General features: G+C 40.9%; 1 long non-coding RNA gene across 1 annotated transcript in view; it reads left to right on the forward strand.

Moving 5' to 3' along the window:
• The window catches only part of LOC139171915 (uncharacterized), a 187,966-nt gene extending 167,972 nt beyond the window's left edge, over positions 1–19,994 (forward strand). The window contains exon 3 of the long non-coding RNA XR_011559815.1: positions 19,757–19,994. This is a non-coding gene — a long non-coding RNA (uncharacterized lncRNA). The remainder of the gene's footprint in view (positions 1–19,756) is intronic.
• Positions 19,995–21,543: the final 1,549 nt, after the last annotated feature.

Here is a 21,543-nt window from a genome sequence, read left to right on the forward strand (position 1 = left end):
TTGTTGTTGTTTTTCCAACAATTCTTCCACTGTCTCCTTTAGTGGTGACAGCAATTAGCTTTAACTCTCTTTTTTTCAAGTGAATATAATGATTATATAAATATTTTTTGATATTTCAGATTTGAGTAGGAGAAGAATCCTTTCCCTATTATCTAGCCTATTTCCTCCCACTAGTTCCTGCTGGATACTTCTACTGACTGTCCGGCTGCCTGAAATTTGGCAGGTCAAATATCACCAGGCTCAAGGTTGACTCAGTCTTCCATCCTTCCAAGGTGGGTAAAATGAGAACCCAGATTGTTGCTGACTCTGTAAAAGAGGGCTGCAAAGCACTGTAAAGTGGTGTATAAGTCTACATGCCATTGTTATTGCTATCAGCAAAAAAAGTCTTTGTAAGACTACCCAAATACTGTTCTTTCTCAGGTGAACCATTGCTGTTCCTGTACCATTCTGTATCTCTGAGACCGCCTTCTGCTGTATGAATCCCAGCGACCAATTAGGTCCCACAGAGTCGGCCTTCTCCGGGTCCCGTCAACTAAACGATGTCGGTTGGTGGGCCCCAGGGGAAGAGCCTTCTCTATGGCGGTCCCGACTCTCTGGAACCAGCTCCCCCCAGAGATTAGAACTGCCCCTACCCTCCTTGCCTTTCGTAAACTCCTCAAAACCCACCTTTGTCGTCAGGCATGGGGGAATTGAGATATCTCCCCTGGGCCTATATAATTTATGTATGGTATGTTTGTGGGTATGTCTGTTTAAAAATGGGGTTTTCTTAACTACTTTAAATTTTAAATTGTAAATTGTTAGATTTGTTATGAATTGTTTTATTATGTTGTGAGCCGCCCCGAGTCTACAGAAAGGGGCGGCATACAAATCTAATAAATAAATAAATAAACAAACAAACAAACAAACAAACAAGCAAGCAAGCAAGCAAGCAAGCAAGCAAGCAAGCAAGCAAGCAAGCAAGCAAGCAAGCAAACAAACAAACAAACAAACAAATAAATAAATAAATTCTAATTTGTGACATCAGAAGGTCTGAAGAAGACTTCTAGATCTGGAACCAAAAATCTGGCCAAACTATATGGACCAAATTCAAGTTTCGTCCACATAATTATTATTGCCTTTTGTAAACTCCTTAAAACCCACCTCTGTCGTCAAGCATGGGGGAACTGAAACATCTCCCCCTGTCTATGTAGTTTTTTGTGTATGATATGACTGTATGTATGTTTTTATATATTGGGGTTTCTTGTTTTTTAGACCTTTTAAATGTATTATTGTTATTTTAGATTCTAACTATTAGATTTGTCATTATATATTGTTTTTATCATTGCTGTAAGCCACCCCGAGTCGGCATACAAATCTAAATAATAATAATAATAATAATAATAATAATAATAATAATAATAATAATAATAATAATAATAATAATAATATTTATTAGATTTGTATGCCGCCCCTCTCCTCAGACTCGGGGCGGCTCACAACAATAATAAAACAGTGTACAATGAACCAATCTAATACAGTATTTAAAAGAAAATATCTAAAAACCCATTATTTAAAAAGCATACAACAGAAGCATACCATACATAAAAACTATATAAGCCTGGGGGAGATGTCTCAATTCCCCCATGCCTGGCAATATAGGTGGGTCTTAAGCAATTTACGAAAGACAAGGAGGGTGGAGGCAGTTCTGATCTCTGGGGGGAGTTGATTCCAGAGGGCCGGGGCCACAGAGATGGCTCTTCCCCTGAGTCCCGCCAGACGACATTGTTTAGTCGACGGGACCTGGAGAAGGCCAACTCTGTGGGACCTTATCGGCCGCTGGGATTCGTGCGGCAGAAGACGGTCTTGGAGGTATTCTGGTCTAAGTTTGTTCTTAATGAATTAAAGTTGATATGATAGTTGTTTCAACCCCTCGTTCAGCATGCAAACTTTAAGGGCAATTTTGAATTCTTAGCGATGTCACCCATCTTTGGCCCTGGCCACCATAAATCTGCTTGTCATACTCAATGGGTTAAACGACTAATGATCGGAGCATGTTCTTATCCATGAAAGCAGATGCTGGGAAGTGTCTTTCCTAAGATATACCTTGCTGTCGGTAGAACTGACAGCCATGAAATGATGAAATCAGGTTTCTGTCCTTCAGTGTTGCTTACAGTTAAAGCTGTCACACACTTTTTAAAACAGGCTGTCAGAGGAAGAGCCCTTGTTCTGACTCAGTGTGGAGAACAACGGCTTGGAAATATCCCAGACTGTTGGCAGTGTTAAATAGCGAGGCAGTTGCGTGCTATTTTTAATCAGTTCAGTTTTATTTCCTTTCAAGATTTTTTTTTAAAAAAATGTCTTATTGGACATTTCATACCATGACCAACACAATAATCAATAGGCCAAGACATTCTAGGAATGACTTTAATATCATTTCTACCATGGAGACTACTTTATTTGTACCAAGGCTGCATCTATTGCCCTTCACAACTTGTGGTTCATAGGATCTTGCAGTCTGTGAAGTCAACAGAATATTGAGAGTTTGAGTTACAGTCCCAACAAATCTTATCAGGCAAGGAAGTTGTAAAAGGATGCTATACAACATTTAAGCCTAACTTAATTAATTTGATTATTGGGTATCGATGATTTCCATCATGAGGATGGTTGTTTCAATGGCTGATGGTGCAAAATCATGGATTTGAATCTGGATCAGGAGGCTTTCGCACAGTCACTCGGACCCTCATCACCTCCCGTCTTGACTATTGCAATGCGCTCTACATGGGGCTACCCTTGAAGACTGTTTGGAGACTGTAGATAGTCCAGAATGCAGCTGGGCGAGCTTTCAAGGTACATCCCCATATAATACCTACACTGCACTGGCTACCGATTAGTCTCCGGTCACAATTCAAGGTGTTGGCTATTACCTATAAAGCCCTACATGGCTTAGGGGCAGACTATTTATGGGATCATCTCCTGTTGTATACCTCCCAGAGACGAATAAGATCGCACAGGGTTGACCTTCTCCAGCTGCCGCCAACTAAGCAATGAAGGTTGGTGGGGCCGCGAGGAAGGGTCTTCTCTGTGGCCACCCCAGCTCTATGGAACCCCCACCCCCAATGTCTGCACTTCTCCCACCCTGTTGGCCTTTCAAAAGGCTATGAAGATATGGCTATGATGGCAGGCTTGGGGGCCATGAATTGTACATCTTTCATGACCAAATCATATTGAATGGTATGTTATGTTGGTTGGATTGCTGAGTTGTGAGTTTTTACTGGGGTTATTGTTTTAATTTATATTGGACTATTTTGTTGTAAGCTGCCCTGAGTCCTTCAGGATTGGGTAGCATAGAAGTAAAATAAGTAAGTGAGTGAGTGAGTGAGTGAGTGAGTGAATAAATGAATGAATGAATGAATGAATAAATAAATGAATAAATAAATAAATAAATAAATAAATAAATAAATTCAAATAATTCTTTGTAAGTTGTATTTCCATTATATTAGAAATGTTGAAAATGCAATAGATGGAACGAAACTTGGACTGCAACTGCGAAATCTTAAAATGAGTCCAGCATCCTGTCATTTGTTCATTTATAAAGGGGGATCAGACTTGACCAGTAACTAAAATCATGACAAACGAGTTAAAAAGTAGCCAACAGTTTGGAAATTATTTCCAGCAATTTATATTGCTTGCTATAGTGGACGAGGTGTGCAACATAATGCGATGGAATGGCTTCAGTTTGCCATGGACACTGCTTGGCTTCTTAACACGTTTATAGCTGAACACATTAATCAACTCCAATGGAAAACAATGCTTAAAATTAAGACCTAACAATGGTTAGTATAAAGATTTAGGCATACTGAAAATAGAGATCCATCCAAAGGAAGTTAACAGGGATTTGTTCAAGTACCCTTGTCCACAATGCAGATGCTTTAAGGATAACGTAAGTCCACTTGATACATTTCTTTGAATGTGATAGGGCTCTGTTGTGGTTGGCTCTGGCCCAGCTCCTGCCCCAGGAAATGGGGAGGTGGATGCAGGGGAAAATTCAACATGTCACAGGCCTGTGTTATTGCCGACAGAGTCAGTTCAGAGTTTAGTTTCCTCGGATGAAGAAGAAGGTGGGAGTGACTCGGCAGAGGAGGGCTTGGCACACAGCCAAGGCAGTCAATCTTCCTTATCTTCCGTTGATTCAGATGATGACGTTTTGGATCCATGCAAGCTCAGAATTATGCGTAGAAGAGACCAAGTAAGAACATATTACAGGAAATATGGGAGGCCACCTGTGTTTGGGTGGGGCTCCAGTAATTAGGGCTGCTGCTATAAATAGCAGCATGTGGGTTTGGCCATTGTGGAAGAATATCTGATCGGAGTTCATCAGGAATCTTGTGTTGCTGGACTTTGTTGCTTTTTCACGCCTTTGAAACCAAAGCAGAGCAACAGTGTGTGTGTGTCTCACTTCATTGGAAGAAAAATGGGTGTGAAGTTTCTTCACAGCTGCTAGCTAAGTACTTAATGACTGCTTAAGGGAAATTGTACAGACTATCCGGTTGTTTTGGGAAGAGTGCTCTTTGCAATACAAAAAGAGTGCTTTGTTTATTTTGAATTTTGTGATAAAGAACATTGTTTTGAATTTTCAAACATGTGTGTGTGTCTGAAATTTGTACCCTTGAATTTTCGGGAGGCTCCTACCAGAGAGCCCGGCAGAACAGGGCTCAAAGCAGACCATGAAAATAGTTGTTTGTCTCTTCCAGTATGAGCCCATTCTATTCTCCCAGTAACATTGCATTGCTCCATTGCGTGTTCTTGATCAGTTGTTGATGAATTTCCTAGACCACATCAAACATTACTGAGAAAAAACAAATCTGCCACATTTGCCTTTGCCAGAAACTATTGAGTCTGAAGTAGGCAATTATCAGCATTATGTAGTTTTCCCAGGTGATTAGTTCTCATTGCATAGCTTGGACTGTTTTTCATCCGGGAAGAATTCCACTCTTCTGGATTATCTTCAGAGCTCTCAAGGCGAATAGCCCATCTACCCCCAGGACTCCCACAAATTGGTTCCACTTTTTTGAACCTAGCAATGCATCTCATGCTAGCAAATTCCACACAGAAATTTGCATTTTGGAGAGGAAAGAAGAAATTCCTTTTGTTTACTGCAAGTCTTCCAAATTTCATTGTGTGCCTCTGGTTTTAGTAATTTGGAAAAGGGGACATAGTTTCTCCTTGTGGATAGAAAGGGTCATCTAAATAGTCCTGTCAGGTTTCCTCCGTTTCTATCGGATAAAATCGGCCAGATTCAGATGGACTTGGACTCCGATTGGGCAATTCCAACCGAGATTACAGGGGCAGGTCTTTGTCCTATTATATGGGATGAATTTGAGCCTGTGAGGAAGTAGACAAGGCTGTGGGAACGAGGAGTTCCTCCACTTGTTTGTTGGACCCGTGCCCCTCCTGGCTGGTTTTGACCAGCAGGGAGATGACACAAGGCTGGTTTCAGGCTTTAGTTAATGCGTCCTTGATTGAGATTAGATTAGATTAGATTTATTGGATTTATATGCCGCTCCTCTCCACAAACTCCTTTAAAGGAGGTGGCAGTGAGACTCCTCCTCAAGAAGCCTTCTCTGGATCCAGCAGATTTAAAGAACTTTCATCCACTCTCCAACCTTCCCTTTGTTGGAAAGATTGTAGAGAAAGTAGTAGCACGTCAACTCCTATGATCATTGGATGAAATGGATTATCTCGACTCTGGTAAATCTGGCTTCAGACTTGGCTGTAGCATGGAAACTGCTTTGGTCACACTGATGGATGATCTCTGCCAAATCTGAGATGGGAGTCATTCCTCTTTTCTTTCTTTCTTTCTTTCTTTCTTTCTTTCTTTCTTTCTTTCTTTCTTTCTTTCTTTCTTCATATGTATGTATGTATGTATGTATGTATGTATGTATGTATGTATGTATGTATGTATTTATGTATTTATTTATTTATTTATTTATTTATTTATTTATTTATTTATTTATTTATTTTTATGCCGCCCTTCTCCTTAGACTCAGGGCAGCTTACAACATGTTAGCAATAGCACTTTTTTAACAGAGCCAACATTATTGCCCCCACTATCCGGGTCCTCATTTTACCCACCTCGGAAGGATGGAAGGCTGAGTCAACCTTGAGCCGGTGATGAGATTTGAACCACTGACCTTCAGATCTACAGTCAGCTTCAGTGGCCTGCAGTACAGCACTCTACCTTTTGCGCCACCCCGGCTCTTGATGCTACTTGACCTCTCAGCAGCTTTCGATACCTTTGACCATGGTATCCTTCTGGGATGACTAAGGGAGCTTGGGTTGGGAGGCACCATGCTGTGGTGGTTTTCCTCCTATCTCTCTGGTCATTCACATTCAGTGTTGTCAGGAGGCAAGAGGTTGACCCCTAGACCCCTTGTAAGTGGGGTGCCTCAGGATTCGGTCTTCTCTTCCCTCCCATTTAATATCAACATGAAACCACTGATTGAGATCATCTGACGTTTTGGGGTGAGGTATCAGCAATCTGCTGATGATATCCAGTTGTATATCACCACCCTACATCAGTTCAGTGAAGCAGTGGATGTGATGTGCCGGTGCCTGGAAGCTGTGAGGGTATGGATGGGTGTCAACAGGCTCACTCTTAACCCAGACAAGACCGAGTGGCTCTGAGTATTGCCTCCTAAAGACTGTATCAACTATCCATCCTTGGCTGGGGCGGAGGAATTTTACCCCTCAGAATGGGTTCACTATCTGGGGTTCCTCCTAGACCCAGAGCTAAAATTAGACCAACATATAACACCTGATGCTAGGACGACCTTTGCAGGGCTTCATCTGGTGCACCAATTGAGACTCTACTTGGATCAGTCATAACCTTATCACCTAAAGGTTGGATTATTGCAATACACTCATATTATACCAATCCTCCCCGAACTACATTGGCTCTCTGTTAGTCTCCAACTTAAGGTGTTGGTTGTTACCTTTAAAGCCTTGGAGCTCAGTGCCAGGTTATCTCCGAGACCGCCTTCTACCTCATAGTTCCCAGTGACCGATAAGATCCCACAGAGTTGGTCTCTTCCTAGTCCTGTCAGTTAAACAGTGTTGGCTGTTTAACTGACAGCTGGGGCAACTACCCTCTGAGATCCGGAGTGTCCCTACTTTCTTGACCCTCCAGAAAGCATTGAAGACCTGGCTTTTCCGTCAGGCTTGGGGCCGTTGATCTCTTAATTTTACGAGGTCCAGCCATGAATTATAGGTATGTACTATATGATTTTTTTTCTTTATCTTTTATGATTTTTTAAATGTATTTTATATCCTGTTGTAAGCCGCCCAGAGTCTTTTGGGTGTAGAGTAGCATAGAAATATAATCAATCAATCAATCAATCAATCAGTCAGTCAGTCAGTCAGTCAATCAATATTTATTTATTTATTTATTTATTTATTTATTTATTTATTTATTTATTTATTTATTTATTTGTTTGTTTGTTTGTTTGTTTGTTTATTTATTTATTTATTGGATTTTTGGATTTTTTTAACCTAAAACTGTAATTTAGATTGCTAAATATTAGATTTGTTACTATGTATTGTTTTTTACCATTGTTGTGAGCTGCCCCGAGTCTATGGAGAGGGGCGGCATATAAATCCAATTAATCTAATCTAATCTAATCTAATCTAATCTAATCTAATCTAATCTAATCTAATCTAATCTAATCTAATCTAATCTAATCTAATCTAATCTAATCTAATCTAATCTAATCTAATCTAATCTAATCTAATCTAATCTAATCTAATCTAATCTAATCTAATCTAATCTAATCTAATCTAATCTAATCTAATCTAATCTAATCTAATCTAATCATCAATATTTTTCTCTTTTGCTTCTTCTCTTAGTTCTCTTAGCTCGTCTGTAAACATTGTGAATGAGAATTTGTGAGAGAGGAAACTTAACTTTGTTTTATTCTCTTTCCAAAGTTCTCTTCTTTTAACTTTTATCCTCTGTGCATGGAAGGGAATAGCACTCCTCTCCTTCTCAACTTAAAAACATCCTTTTTGCTTGCAAATATTTTTTGCCGGCTTCCCACCAGCAGTCCATGGGAGGGGGAAATGGCAAAATAAATACCAAACGTATATACAGTTTCATAGTGCTTTACAGCCCTCTATAAACAGTTTATAGAATTAGCATATTGCCTCCAGCAATCTGGGGCCTCATTTACTGACCTTGGAAGGGTGGAAACTGAGTTAACCTTGAGCTGGTCAGGATCGAACTGCTGGCAATTGGCAGAGTTAGCCTGCATTCCCACCAGGGTTCTCAACCCCCTCCCTCCAATTACATTTTCCGCTTAACTTAAAAAAGAAAACATACTTGAAGTCAAGCTACAATTAAATTAGTGGAGGATTCAGAACATACACCTGCAAGAATCCCTGCTTCAGGCTATTGTAATGAAAATACAGATTACGGCAAATTTTAATTACAGGTTATTTGCAGGTAAAACCTGATTCAAAGGTGCTTGCCCAAATGCATATTTCTCATAAATTGCTGTAATGCATAATTGATTATTAAGCCACATTAAGTAGGCATCGGGGTATTTAAATGGCTTTGTAAGTATGAGAAATTAAAGTATGCAATTAATTGCATAACAACAAGAAGTATTGATTATCTTTCCTTTATTATTTAACATTAAAGGCATTATACATATATATATATATATATATATATATATATATATATATATATATATATATATAATTGTTGCAACCTTAATGAATTGCTTAAACATTTTTTCCCAGAGATTTTTAAGAGGCGCTATGATCAGAATTGCATTATTGCCGAGTTGTTTTATATTAATTGCATGGCAGTCTTACAGACTTCATAAACTGTTCAGTGCAGGGTCTGAACAAACAGTTTGAAAGCCATTAGAATTTTTTTTTTTAACGAAATGATTAAACTCGCATCAGAATATCACTAGAGGCATAAAGAAAATTACCCAAATAGCTTGCCATTCAACCATGGTTTCATTCCTGAAGTGCATATTGATTATAGATAGCTAACCAGACGACTGTAAGAACTATTTGAAGGGGATAGTCTTGTAAGGATTGAAATTATTGTTCAAAGCAATCAGCGTCCTTTATTCCGCCTTGCACTGGGAACTGATGCCTGAGTGATACTTATTTTTTATTTATTTATTTTATTTTGTCCAATACACAATAATACACAATGAAGAGGATATAGTAGAGAAGAAATACAAGATATAGGAGAGACTATAGGACAGGGGACGGAAGACACTCTAGTGCGCTTATGTATGCCCCTTGCTGACCTCTTAGGAATCTGGAGAGGTCAACTATGGATAGTCTAAGGGTAAAACATTGGGGGTTAGGGGATGATACTACAGAGTCCAGTAATGAATTCCATGCTTCGACAACCCGATTACTAAAGTCATATTTTTTACAGTCAAGTTTGGAGCAGTTAATGTTAAGCTTAAATCTGTTGTGTGCTCTTGTGTTGTTGTGGTTGAAACTGAAGTAGTTTTTGACAGGCAGGACATTGCAGCATATGATCCTGTGGGCAATACTTAGATCATGTTTAAGGCATCGTAGTTCTAAGCTTTCAAGACCCAGGATTGTAAGTCTAGTTTCGTAGGGTATTCTGTTTCGAGTGGAGGAATGAAGGGCTCTTCTTGTGAAGTATCTTTGAACATTTTCAAGGGTGTTAATGTCTGAAATGCGATATGGGTTCCAAACAGATGAGCTGTATTCGAGGATGGGTCTGGTGAAAGTTTTGTAAGCACTTGCTTAATTAAAGACCAATCTCTTTGGGTTGTGTTCTTTCCAAAGTTCCTTCAGCAATAGAGTGATCAATGCCTGGAATGCACGACCTGACTCTGTGGTTTCTTCCCCAAACCCCAAAAACTTTAACCTTAGATTGTCTACATTCGACCTCTCCCCATTTCTAAGAGGTCTGTAAGGGGCGTGCATAAGTGCACCACTGTGCCTACCGTCCTTGTTCTAGTGTCCTATTGTCCTCTTTTATAATTACTTTTTACTTATGTTATGTTTATACAAAGTACTACGAAGCTTACAACTTCAGCCTGATGATGGTGCATGTGATTTCACCGAAACGTCGCATAGACATTCAAAATATTACACGGGGCAGAACCCGAACTCAGAACAATCTACCAACTACTACTATCCTATACATCAGTGATGGCAAACCTATGGCACGGGTGCCACAGATGGCATATGGAGCCATATCTGATGGCACATGGGCCGTTGGCCTAACTCAGCTCCAACATGGGTGTGCTGGGTAGGTTAGTATGAAGGATAGACTGTTACCCAAACAGCAGATCCCCCCTCTCCACATCTCTGAAATATTCCAATGCAATGGCAAAAGCCAATAGGATTGGTTCCAGCTACGTCGCAGGAGTTATCAGAACATGGCTATACACAGTCACGAACTGCTTCCAGGACTCTGGCTTTGGATTTTTTTTATTTGTCTGTCTGTCTGTCTGTCTGTCTGTCTGTCTGTCTGTCTGTCTGTCTGTCTGTCTGTCTGTCTGTCTGTCTATCTATCTATCTATCTATCTATCTATCTATCTATCTATCTATCTATCTATCTATTTATTTATCATTAGATTTGTATACCGCCCCTCTCCGTAGACTCGGGGCGGCTCACAATACAATAAAAACAGTTCCTGACAAATCTAATAATTTACAATTTTAAATTTTAAATAGTTAAAAAAAACCATTTTTAAGCAGACATACCTACAAACATACCATACATAAATTATATAGGCCCGGGGGAGATATCTCAGTTCCCCCATGCCTGACGACAAAGGTGGGTTTTAAGGAGTTTGCGAAAGGCAAGGAGGGTAGGGGCAGTTCTAATCTCTGGGGGGAGCTGGTTCCAGAGAGTCGGGGCCGCCACAGAGAAGGCTCTTCCCCTGGGGCCCGCCAAAGAACATTGTTTAGTCGATGGGACCTGGAGAAGGCCAACTCTGTGGGACCTTATCGGCCGCTGGGATTCGTGCGGTAGTAGGCGGTTCCAGAGGTACTCTGGTCCAATGCCATGTAGGGCTTTAAAGGTCATAACCAACACTTTGAATTGTGACCGGAAAATGACCAGAAACTGATCGACAAAGGTGGGTTTTAAGGAGTTTGCGAAAGGCAAGGAGGGTAGGGGCAGTTCTAATCTCTGGGGGGAGCTGGTTCCAGAGAGTCAGGGCCACCATAGAGAAGGCTCTTCCCCTGGGGCCCGCCAACCGACATTGTTTAGTTGACGGGACCCAGAGAACGCCCACTCTGTGGGACCTTTTTTGCCTCAAGGTTTATTCCTGAAGCCTTTTCCAATGATGGATATTAGCCACAAGGCAGTGGAGGTTTGCAGTCAGAGTTTCCCTTCTCCTAGTGGTTGACCAGGACGTCTTTCGTGTCTTGAATATCACATCGCTTGCAGAGATGACCGTTCATGACCTTCATGACCGTTGACCTAGTCTAATAGGTTTCATCCGTTCAGTCAGCCGGAATCTGTCTTCACATGCTCGGGATAGACAAGTCCCTATCTCATTAAAGGTCAATGACCCATTGGCTACTCTCAGCCTGGTTTGGCCAGCCTGTCGAAGCTGTTGCCCGGGATATGGCTGCTGCACATGCTACAGCTACTAGGAACCACAGCAGTGATGGGCTCCTACGGGAACAGTCAGGAACGCAGTTCCGGTAGCAAAATTTGGAGCTCCACCCCAGAGCACCCAATTTGCACTAAAAGATGTTGAAACAAAATGCACAAGCCACGCCCACAATGTGGTAGTAGAAATTTTGGTAGCCCATCACTGAGCCACAGGTGAGAGATGAGTGACAGGTAGGAACCAAAGGTGAACAAACTGCAATAAAAGCTGCCCTAAATAAGCTGCTGTAAAAGGACATGACATGCTCATACACCAGAGGTGCTACCCCTCCTTGAGCACCCCATACACCCCATATAATGCCCCAGAAATTAATATGTACCTGCCACCAGGAATTGAGCATAATTTGGAATTTTCCTTAAGTATTGGCCTAAAGTCGCCAGAATTTCTAAATTGAGAGGTCAATTTATATAGAAAATCTTGAGATCTATAGTCCTATGTTGCTGTTGTTAGTTGCAAAGTCATGTCCAACCCATCACAAACCCATGGACATTTAAATATGTCAAAGGGTTAAATAAGGTTCAGGAAGGAAGTGTTTTTAATAGGAAAGTGAACACAAGAACAAGAGGACACAATCTGAAGTTAGTTGGGGGAAGGATCAAAAGCAACATGAGAAAATATTATTTTACTGAAAGAGTAGTAGATCCTTGGAACAAACTTCCAGCAGACGTGGTTGGTAAATCCAAAGTAACTGAATTTAAACACGCCTGGGATAAACATATACCCATTCTAAGATAAAATACAAAAAATAGTATAAGGGCAGACTAGATGGACCATGAGGTCTATTTCTGCCGTCAGTCTTCTATGTTTCTATGTTCCTCCAGGCCTTTCTTTCCTCTACCATCCTCTGGAATCCATTTAAGCTCATGCCATCTGCTTCAGTGACTCCATCCAGCCACCTCATCCTCTGTTGTCCCCTTCTTCTATTGCCCTCACTTGTTCCCAGCATTAGGCTCTTCTCCAGAGAGTCCTTTCTTCTCATTAGGTGGCCAAAGTTTTTGAATTTCATCTTCAGGATCTGGCCTTCTAAGGAGCAGTCAGGGTTGATCTCCTGTAGGACTGACCAGTTTGATTGCCTTGAAGTAGCGACTGCGAAAGAGACCTCGGAGTCTTGGTGGATAATCAATTAAACATGAGCCAACAATGTGCAGCAGCAGCTAAAAAAGCCAACACAATCCTAAGCTGCATCAACAGGGGAATACACTCCAAGACCAGGGAAGTCTTAATACCACTCTACTACATCCTGGTCCGACCACACCTGGAGTACTGTATTCAGTTCTGGTCACCACACTTCAAAAGAGACATTGAAACTTTGGAGAAGGTGCAAAAAAGAGCAACCAAGATGATTAAGGGACTGGAAACCAAGACTTACGAAGAGAGACTGAGGAAACTGGGCATGGATAGCCTAGAGAAAAGGAGGGCCAGAGCGGACATGATAGCAGTCTACAAGTATACGAGGGGATGTCACAGAGAGGAGGGGATCACTTTATTCTCCAGGGCACCAGAGGGCCGGACGAGGGACAACGGCTGGAAGCTGACCAAGGAGAGTTTCAACATGGAGATAAGGAGGAACTTCCTGATGGTCACAGTGATCAACCAATGGAACAACCTACCAGTGGACGTTGTGAACTCCAATACTCTGGACATTTTTAAGAGAAGATTGAACTGCCACTTGACTGGTGTGCTATAGGGTTCCTGCTTGGGCAGGGGGTTGAACTTGATGGCATTCATGGTCCCTTTCAACTCTAACAATAAATAAATAAATAAATAAATAAATAAATAAATAAATAAATAAATGAATGAATGAATGAATGAATGAATGAATGAATGAATGAATGAACGAACGAACGAACGAACGAACGAATAACTAAGTAAGTAAGTAAACAAACAAACAAACAAATATGAAATGAAATGAAATGAAATGAAATGAAATGAAATGAAATGAAATAAAATAAAATAAAATAAAATAAAATAAAATAAAATAAAATAAAATAAAATAAAATAAAATAAAATAAAATAAAATAAAATAAAATAAAATAAAATAAAATAAAATAAAATAAAATAAAATAAAATAAAATAAATAGTATTGGATTATTGTTATATACTGTTTTATTACTGTTGTTAGCTGCCCCGAGTCTGCGGAGAGGGGCGGCATACAAATCCAATAAATGAATGAATGAATGAATGAATGAATGAATGAATGAATGAATGAATGAATGAATGAATGCAAGGGACTTCCAGGAGTCTTCTCCAGCACCAGAGATCAGAGGCTTCAATACTTTGGTGCTCACCTTTCCTAATGGTCCAACTTTCCCAGCCATATATCGCATCTGGACTAAATAGGTTGGGAAAGCTATCTGGAAAAGTAACTGGAAAAAATACTGCTCCAGTTTAAAAAAAAAACAACTTTAAACAGATCAATTTAATTTCTAAAGCAATTGCTTAAAATTGCTCACATCAAGCTCTTTTTGAGATTTTCTGGAACCAGTGGGGAGTTTGCAGCCATTTCCTAAAATGTTGCTATGCAGATTGTTGCTATTGCTTGTTGTGAAAGGAAGTGAAAGGATGGAGGGGGGGAGAGGGTTGGTAAAAGGAAGAAAGAGAAAAAGTCGCCCAGAATTCAAATAAATTCAAAGGGACTCATGCAAGCCTGGAAGGCTACAGGAAGATGCCATCAAGTATTAACAATGAAAACATTATAACTTATGTGAATATGATTTGAATGGATCCCTGTAGAGATGTATTACTTTGCTCATCAAGATGAAAATGGTTATATTCTTTGCTTAGAATAATGAGAGTTGATTCTGATTGCCATTATAACAAGCAAGAAGAGGGGGAGAATGAATAACAAAAGACAACTTGAGAATCTGGGAAGCACACCAACACACGTACTGTCTGGGACACAGGACATATTGTCCCACACAGCATCTGGGAACAACGTAAGCAAAGCTGCTGATATGGCAACATACATTTTATCCCTATTTCCTAGAAGAGAAATCTACTCCATGTGTCCATGTTCTTTTATCGCGTCTGACAGGGATGAAGTATCTTGTTTATTTATTATTTATTATATGGAAATGCTTGTCCACCTTCCCATCATGCAACTTTGAGCAGCTTGCAATGTTAGTCTTGGAATTACCCTTATACCAGACCTGGGCAAGCGGAGGCCCAGGGGATGCATTCGGTCCGCCCGCTGTCTGTGACCGGCCTGAGAGGCTGGTCCAACATGGAAGGAGAAATGAGGGAGGAAGGAAGGAAGGAGAACTGGAGGGAGGAGGAAGGAGGAAGGAAGGAAGGAAGGAAGGAGAAATGGAGGGAGGAAGGAAGGAAGGAGAAATGGAGAGAGGAAGGAAGGAAGGAGAAATGGAGGGATGGAGGAAGGAGAAATGGAGGGAGGGAGGGAGGAAGGAAGGAGAAATGGAGGGAGGAAGGGAGGAAGGAAGGAGAAATGGAGAGAGGAAGGAAGGAGAAATGGAGGGAGGGAGGAAGGAGAAATGAGGAAGGAAGGAAGGAGAAATGGAGAGAGGAAGGAAGGAAGGAGAAATGGAGGGAGGAACGAAGGAAGGAGAAATGGAGGGAGGGAGGAAGGAGAAATGAGGACGGAAGGAAGGAGAAATGGAGGGAGGGAGGGAGGAAGGAAGGAGAAATGGAGGAAGGAAGGAAGGAGAAATGGAGAGAGGAAGGGAGGAAGGAGAAATGAGGAAGGAAGGAAGGAAGGAGAAATGAGGAAGGAAGGAAGGAAGGAAGGAAGGAGAAATGGAGGGAGGGAGGAAGGAAGGAGAAATGGAGAGAGGAAGGAAGGAAGGTGAAATGGAGGGAGGAAGGAGAAATGAGGAAAGAAGGAAGGAAGGAAGGAGAAATGGAGGGAGGGAGGAAGGAAGGAGAAATGAGGAAGGAAGGAAGGAGAAATGGAAGGAGGGAGGAAGGAAGGAAGGAAGGAGAAATGGAGGGAGGGAGGGAGGAAGGAAGGAAGGAGAAATGGAGAGAGGAAGGGAGGAAGGAGAAATGGAGGGAGGAAGGGAGGAAGGAGAAATGGAGGGAGGAAAGAAGGGAGGAAGAAAAGAAGGAAAGAAGGAAGAATGGAGGGAGGAAGAAAAGAAGGAAGGAAGGAGAAATATATAATATAATATATAATTATATATATAATTATAATTTATAATTATAATATAATTAACTCAGTTCTATACAGTATTGGGTAGAACTGAGTTAATTATATTAGTCTGGCCCTCGAAAACCATCCCAATTTCCCTGTGGCTCCCTGGCAAAATTAATTGCCCACCCCTGCCTTAGACTATCCACTGTTGACCTCTCCCGATTCCTAAGAGGTGAGTGAGGGGCGTGCAAAAGTGTACCAGTGTGCCTTCCATCCCCTGTCCTAATGTTTCTCTTTTACTAGTATCATGTACATAAATATCATTATATCTTTGTATACCACCAATATGTACTTGACAAAACAAACAAATAATAAACAGTTGGATCCTCTGTACTATGGCCCATGGGATTGCTAAGAATTGGATACAACTAAGTGACTGAGCCATAACAACAAACCTAGATTCATGCTATCATATACACTGCTCAAAAAATAAAGGGAACACTTAAACAACACAATGTAACTCCAAGTCAATCAAACTTCTGTGAAATCAAACTCTCCACTTAGGAAGCAACACTGATTGACAATCAATTTCATATGCTATTGTACATATTCAACAGAACAAAGTATTCAATGAGAATACTTCATTCATTCAGGTCTAGGATTTGAGTGTTCCCATTAATTTTTTGAGCAGTATATACAGTGGTACTTCTACCTAAGAACGCCTCTACTTATAAACATTTCTAGATAAGAACCGGGTATTCAAGACTTTTTTGCTTCTTCTCAAGAACCATTTTCTACTTACAAACCCGAGCCTCCAAAACTGTAACCAGAAAAGGCAGGGAGAAGCCTCTGTGGGGCCTCTCTAGGAATCTCCTGGGAAGAAACAGGGCTGGAAAAAGCGGGGAGAAGCCTCAGTGGGGCCTCTCTAGGAATCTCCTGGGAGGAAACAGGGCCTCCACCCTCCTTGTGGTTTCCCCAATCGCACAGATTATTTGCTTTTACATTGATTCCTATGGGGGAAAATTGCTTCTTCTTACAAACGTTTCTACTTAAGAACCTGGTCACGGAACAAATTAAGTACATAAGTAGAGATACCTCCGTATATCTTTTATTGAGGAAAGTTTGCTGGGAAGGAATCGCAGATAGGAAATTGCTTGTCTCTGATTAGCAAAGGCAATAATGCAAAGGGACAGAGATAGCATGCTTCGTCTGCCCTCATGTATACTAACTTCAAACTAATGGCTGAAGAGCTTTGTGAACACAGAGCTGTGGCAAAAACAAGGCAAAGAGTTGTGATGCCCAACCTTCAAGTGGCAGGATGCTAGCGCAAGACTCAGAATGCTAATACAGGTTGAAACTTTCAGACTAGTGCTGAGGCAAGCATTTTTCACCACATTTTCCCCTTATCTTATTCAATTTGATGAGGGGGGGGATTTCAGAGGCATTTTCATGGGCTAATGCATTTCTTTCATTAAGGAGTGACCAAGTGGTGAGTCTCTGAGAATTTCAGTGTTCAACCAACCTTACTTCTCTCTGCAATCTCTTTGGCTTCTTGTGAGTGTGTGTGTGTATGCCTTCAAGTCAGTGTTGACTCCTGGCATCTCACGGGATGAGTCCCTGAGGTTTTCTTGGCAAGATTTCAGAAGTAGTTTGACATTGCATCTTTTCTGGGTGGGGGGGCAGAGGGGGGGGGAGAGAATGACTGCCCAAGGTCACCCAGCTGGCTTCTTGCCCAAGGACTAGGACTTTCAGTCCCCTGGTTTCTAGCCTCATGCCTTAACCATGACACCAAACTGGCTCTGTTTCCTTGGCTTTTCAGATGTTTGTTAAATCCCATGGGAAATTACAAGGGATTTTACAGATTGATAAGAAAGAAAAGGAGAGAAGGAAGGAAAGAAGGAAGGAAGGGAGGGAGGGAGGAAGGAAGAAAGAAAGAGAAAGAAAGAAAGAAAGAAAGAATGAATGGAAGGAAGGAAGGAAGGAAAGAAAGAAAGAAAGAAAGAAAGAAAGAAAGAAAGAAAGAAAGAAAGAAAGAAAGAAAGAAAGAAAGAAAGAAAGAAAGAAAGAAAGAAAGAATTGAGCCCAAAATCTTGGCTTACAATTGAGCCCAAAATTTTGAGTCCATGGAGAGGGGCGGCATAGAAATCTAATAAATTAAAAATTAAATTAAATTAAGTGAGTTTCACCACATTTTACAATTTGTCCACACCCACCGATCAATTGACTACAATACATGTCCTTCTGAAGCCACACCCATATGACCTCCAAACTACATCCACAAAAATAAGCCACGCCCACAGGAACAGAAGAGGGAAAAAATGGAACCCACCCGGTACCAGAAGACCTTGGATGCTACTTAGGATGGTGGGAGGTTTACAGGAATATGGTTTTTCTCCAGGATTTTTATTTTTATTTTTTGGTGGGTGGATGGCAGGAAAAACTAATGCAAATCTACAGAACTTAACCTAGCTCACAAGTCTGACACATTAGGTACTAAATCTCATGAATTGAATCTGCAGACCATCCAAGACCAAACTGAGCTTGGGTAGATTAGTTCAGAATGTCCTGAAACATAGCTCTGACTTATATTACCCTGCAATCTGTTATCCAGGAAAGGTAGTTTGATGCTTTCCAGATGTTAGACTGCAACATGCAGAATAGATTGCCATGGGTCGTATTTTATATGCGCCAGATGGAAATTCAACCTGGGGCATCTAGAGAACCATTGTTTATGTTGTTCTTCAGGCTGATATTATAAAGGCGAAGAAACCTCTGTTTGGGGCGAGCATGGTCATAAAAATAAGTTAATTCCCAATAAGAACAGATTTTCGTTACTTCATTCAACCAAGCACTATTGTATGGACTACAATTGCAAGGGAAAAAACACATATTTTTTCTTTCTCTTTCTCTCTCTCTCTCTCTCTTTCTGAATGGATGGATGTTCTCTCTCTCTTTCTTTCTTTCTTTCTTTCTTTCTCTCTCTCTATGAATGAATGGATGTTCTCTCTCTCTTTCTTTTTCTCTCTCTCTCTGTCTCTCTCTCTCTCTTTCTCTCTCTCTCTGAATAAATGGATGTTCTCTCTCTCTCTTTCTCTCTCTCTCTGAATGAATGGATGTTCTCTCTCTCTTTCTTTCTTTCTCTCTCTCTCTCTCTGTCTCTCTCTTTCTCTCTCTCTCTGAATGAATGGAGGTTTTCTCTCTCTCTCTCTTTCTTTCTCTCTCTCTCTCTATGAATGAATGAATGAATGAATGGATGTTCTCTCTCTCTCTCTCTCTCTGAATGAATGGATGTTCTCTCTCTCTCTTTATTTCTTTCTTTCTCTCTCTCTGTCTCTTTCTCTCTCTTTCTCTCTCTCTCTGAATGAATGGATGTTTTCTCTCTCTCTCTTTCTTTCTTTCTTTCTTTGTCTCTCTTTCTCTTTCTCTCTGAATGAATGGATGTTCTCTCTCTTTCTTTCTCTCTCTCTCTTTCTCTCTCTCTGAATGGATGGATGTTCTCTCTCTCTCTCTCTCTCTTTCTTTCTTTCTTTCTCTTTCTCTTTCTCTGAATGAATGGATGTTCTCTCTCTTTCTTTCTCTCTCTCTCTTTCTCTTTCTCTGAATGAATGGATGTTCTCTCTCTCTCTCTCTCTTTCTTTCTTTCTTTCTTTCTCTTTCTCTTTCTCTGAATGAATGGATGTTCTCTCTCTCTCTCTTTCTCTCTCTCTCTCTCTCTTTCTCTTTCTCTCTCTGAATGAATGGATGTTCTCTCTCTCTCTCTCTTTCTTTCTTTTTTCTTTCTTTCTCTCTGTCTCTCTGTCTCTCTCTCCCTCCCCACTTTCACCTCTCACTCTTCTCTCTCTCTCTCCCTTCAAGAACTAACAGTTAAAGAGCAACCCAACAAGAAATCAAATAAACCAAGAGGCATTCTGCCCCGGGCAAATAAAAAAAGTGTGTAACAGCATGCTTAACCTGATTACTGGATTAATTCATTTTTTTATTTTTATTCTTTTTTTAGGTTCACAAAATATGCTAAACCATCAGCTTACAAAGCGTCTGGGTTTGTGCAACTCACGAATACATAAGCCTCTTGTTAACACTGAGTCAGCTTAGCATTTCTTAGGAACGAAGAAAAGTTTTCCTCCCCCACCACCCACTTTTGAACCCGAAATGTTGAATCAAGTCAGCCAACATAAACAAGAGATCAGTGACCAAAAGCAAGAATGGAGAGGCTGCATAGATGGAGAGAACTGTAGGCCTCAACAAATGCTTTGATGAGGATCCAACCCAAATTAAAGCAAAATCATGCAAAAAAGCTGACTGGAATCAAGATCACCTCCTTCGTTTTATTTTATTTTATTTTTCAACAGTGGCAATAAGATAAGGTCTTCCGTTGCTTTGAAGTTTAGTTGTGCCACCATGTAGCCCAAGGCAAATGGCTGCAATTTTTTTTACTACCACTTTTGTGGACATGGCTTATTTTGTGGGTATGGCTTGATCACCATGTGACCAGGTGGGAGTGGCTTGATGATCATGTGACCAGGGGGTGGCTTAAAGGTCATGTGACTGGCTTAAAGGTGGCCAACTTGACGTCACGCATATCAAGGATTTGGGTTAGGATGCCTGGCCTCTCCTCAACTCAAAGAGGTACAATTTCCCTATCTATTTACTATTAGTGAACATCCAAAATATACTATTTCATTCTATGTATTTATATATATGTCATATATGTACATACACATTACACACAGGCACACAAAAATATATATTATCTACTATATGTTCTTCCGGCATGTCCCAACTGCCCGTAATTACAGGGTAATTAGTCCAGAAAGACACACACCACACGATAGAAGGAAAACCAAAAGGCTTTATCAACAGAAAAGAAGAAAAAACCTCCCTTTTTAAATGTCAAAGGGATTTTCTGGTACACACAAGGCACAGGTTAAATGCAATCCAATTTCTCACCCAGTAACTGGGAAATTGAGTCCAATTTCCAAAGTCCAGAAAGTCCACACACAGTTTTCAATAGGGAAACTGCAAAACCTCGATCTTGACGAACTATGAATCAGATAAACCTCCACAAGGCTAAACCAGCATGCTGCTCTTTTTATCTGTAGCACTAATTACAGCAGCCCCACCCAACCACAGGTGGCCTCACTTATCTCCTGTAATAATCCTTCAGTTGTTCTCTCCTATGCATCATTCTCTGCATGCGTGGGTCTGTCATAAGTTCTTGTTCAGTATCCAGGGATGATAAGGAAGAGTGATCTCCTCCTGGGCTGCCTGCCAAACTCCCCTCTTCCCTGTCACCCACATTTCCTTGGCCAGAGGAGACTTCGTCAGTGTCACTCCAGAAGCCAATACCAACCCAAAAAGAGAAGCCAGACACACTGGTAAAAGGCAAAGGCAGTTTATAGAATTCAAGGAAAACACAGGTAACAGAAAATGTCCTTACAAACAGGAAAAACGCTGGAACTTCAAATATATACACGAAGGGAATAGTCCATGAAGCAATACCAGATTCTTGCTTCCAAGACAAAGCTGTAGAAGCAAACAGACTCCTCCCACGAGTCTTCCAGACTGCGAGGCCGCAAGCCAAGATCAGAGACACTGAGAATCAAAGCAGGTCACCGCAACTCCAATTGATAACACTCCACATGGCTTCACGGCCTTGCCTGCCTTTTAAACCCTGCTGATGAGGACCACACCCAAACCCAGCTGTTTCTAATTCAATGGTGAAAATATTTCTTTAACTGCTCCTTTCGTTGCTCTGAACGTCTCTGTGTCATGTCAATGACAGCT

This window comes from Erythrolamprus reginae, chromosome 9 (assembly GCF_031021105.1).
Source record: "Erythrolamprus reginae isolate rEryReg1 chromosome 9, rEryReg1.hap1, whole genome shotgun sequence".
NCBI classification, from domain to species: Eukaryota; Metazoa; Chordata; class Lepidosauria; order Squamata; family Dipsadidae; genus Erythrolamprus; species Erythrolamprus reginae.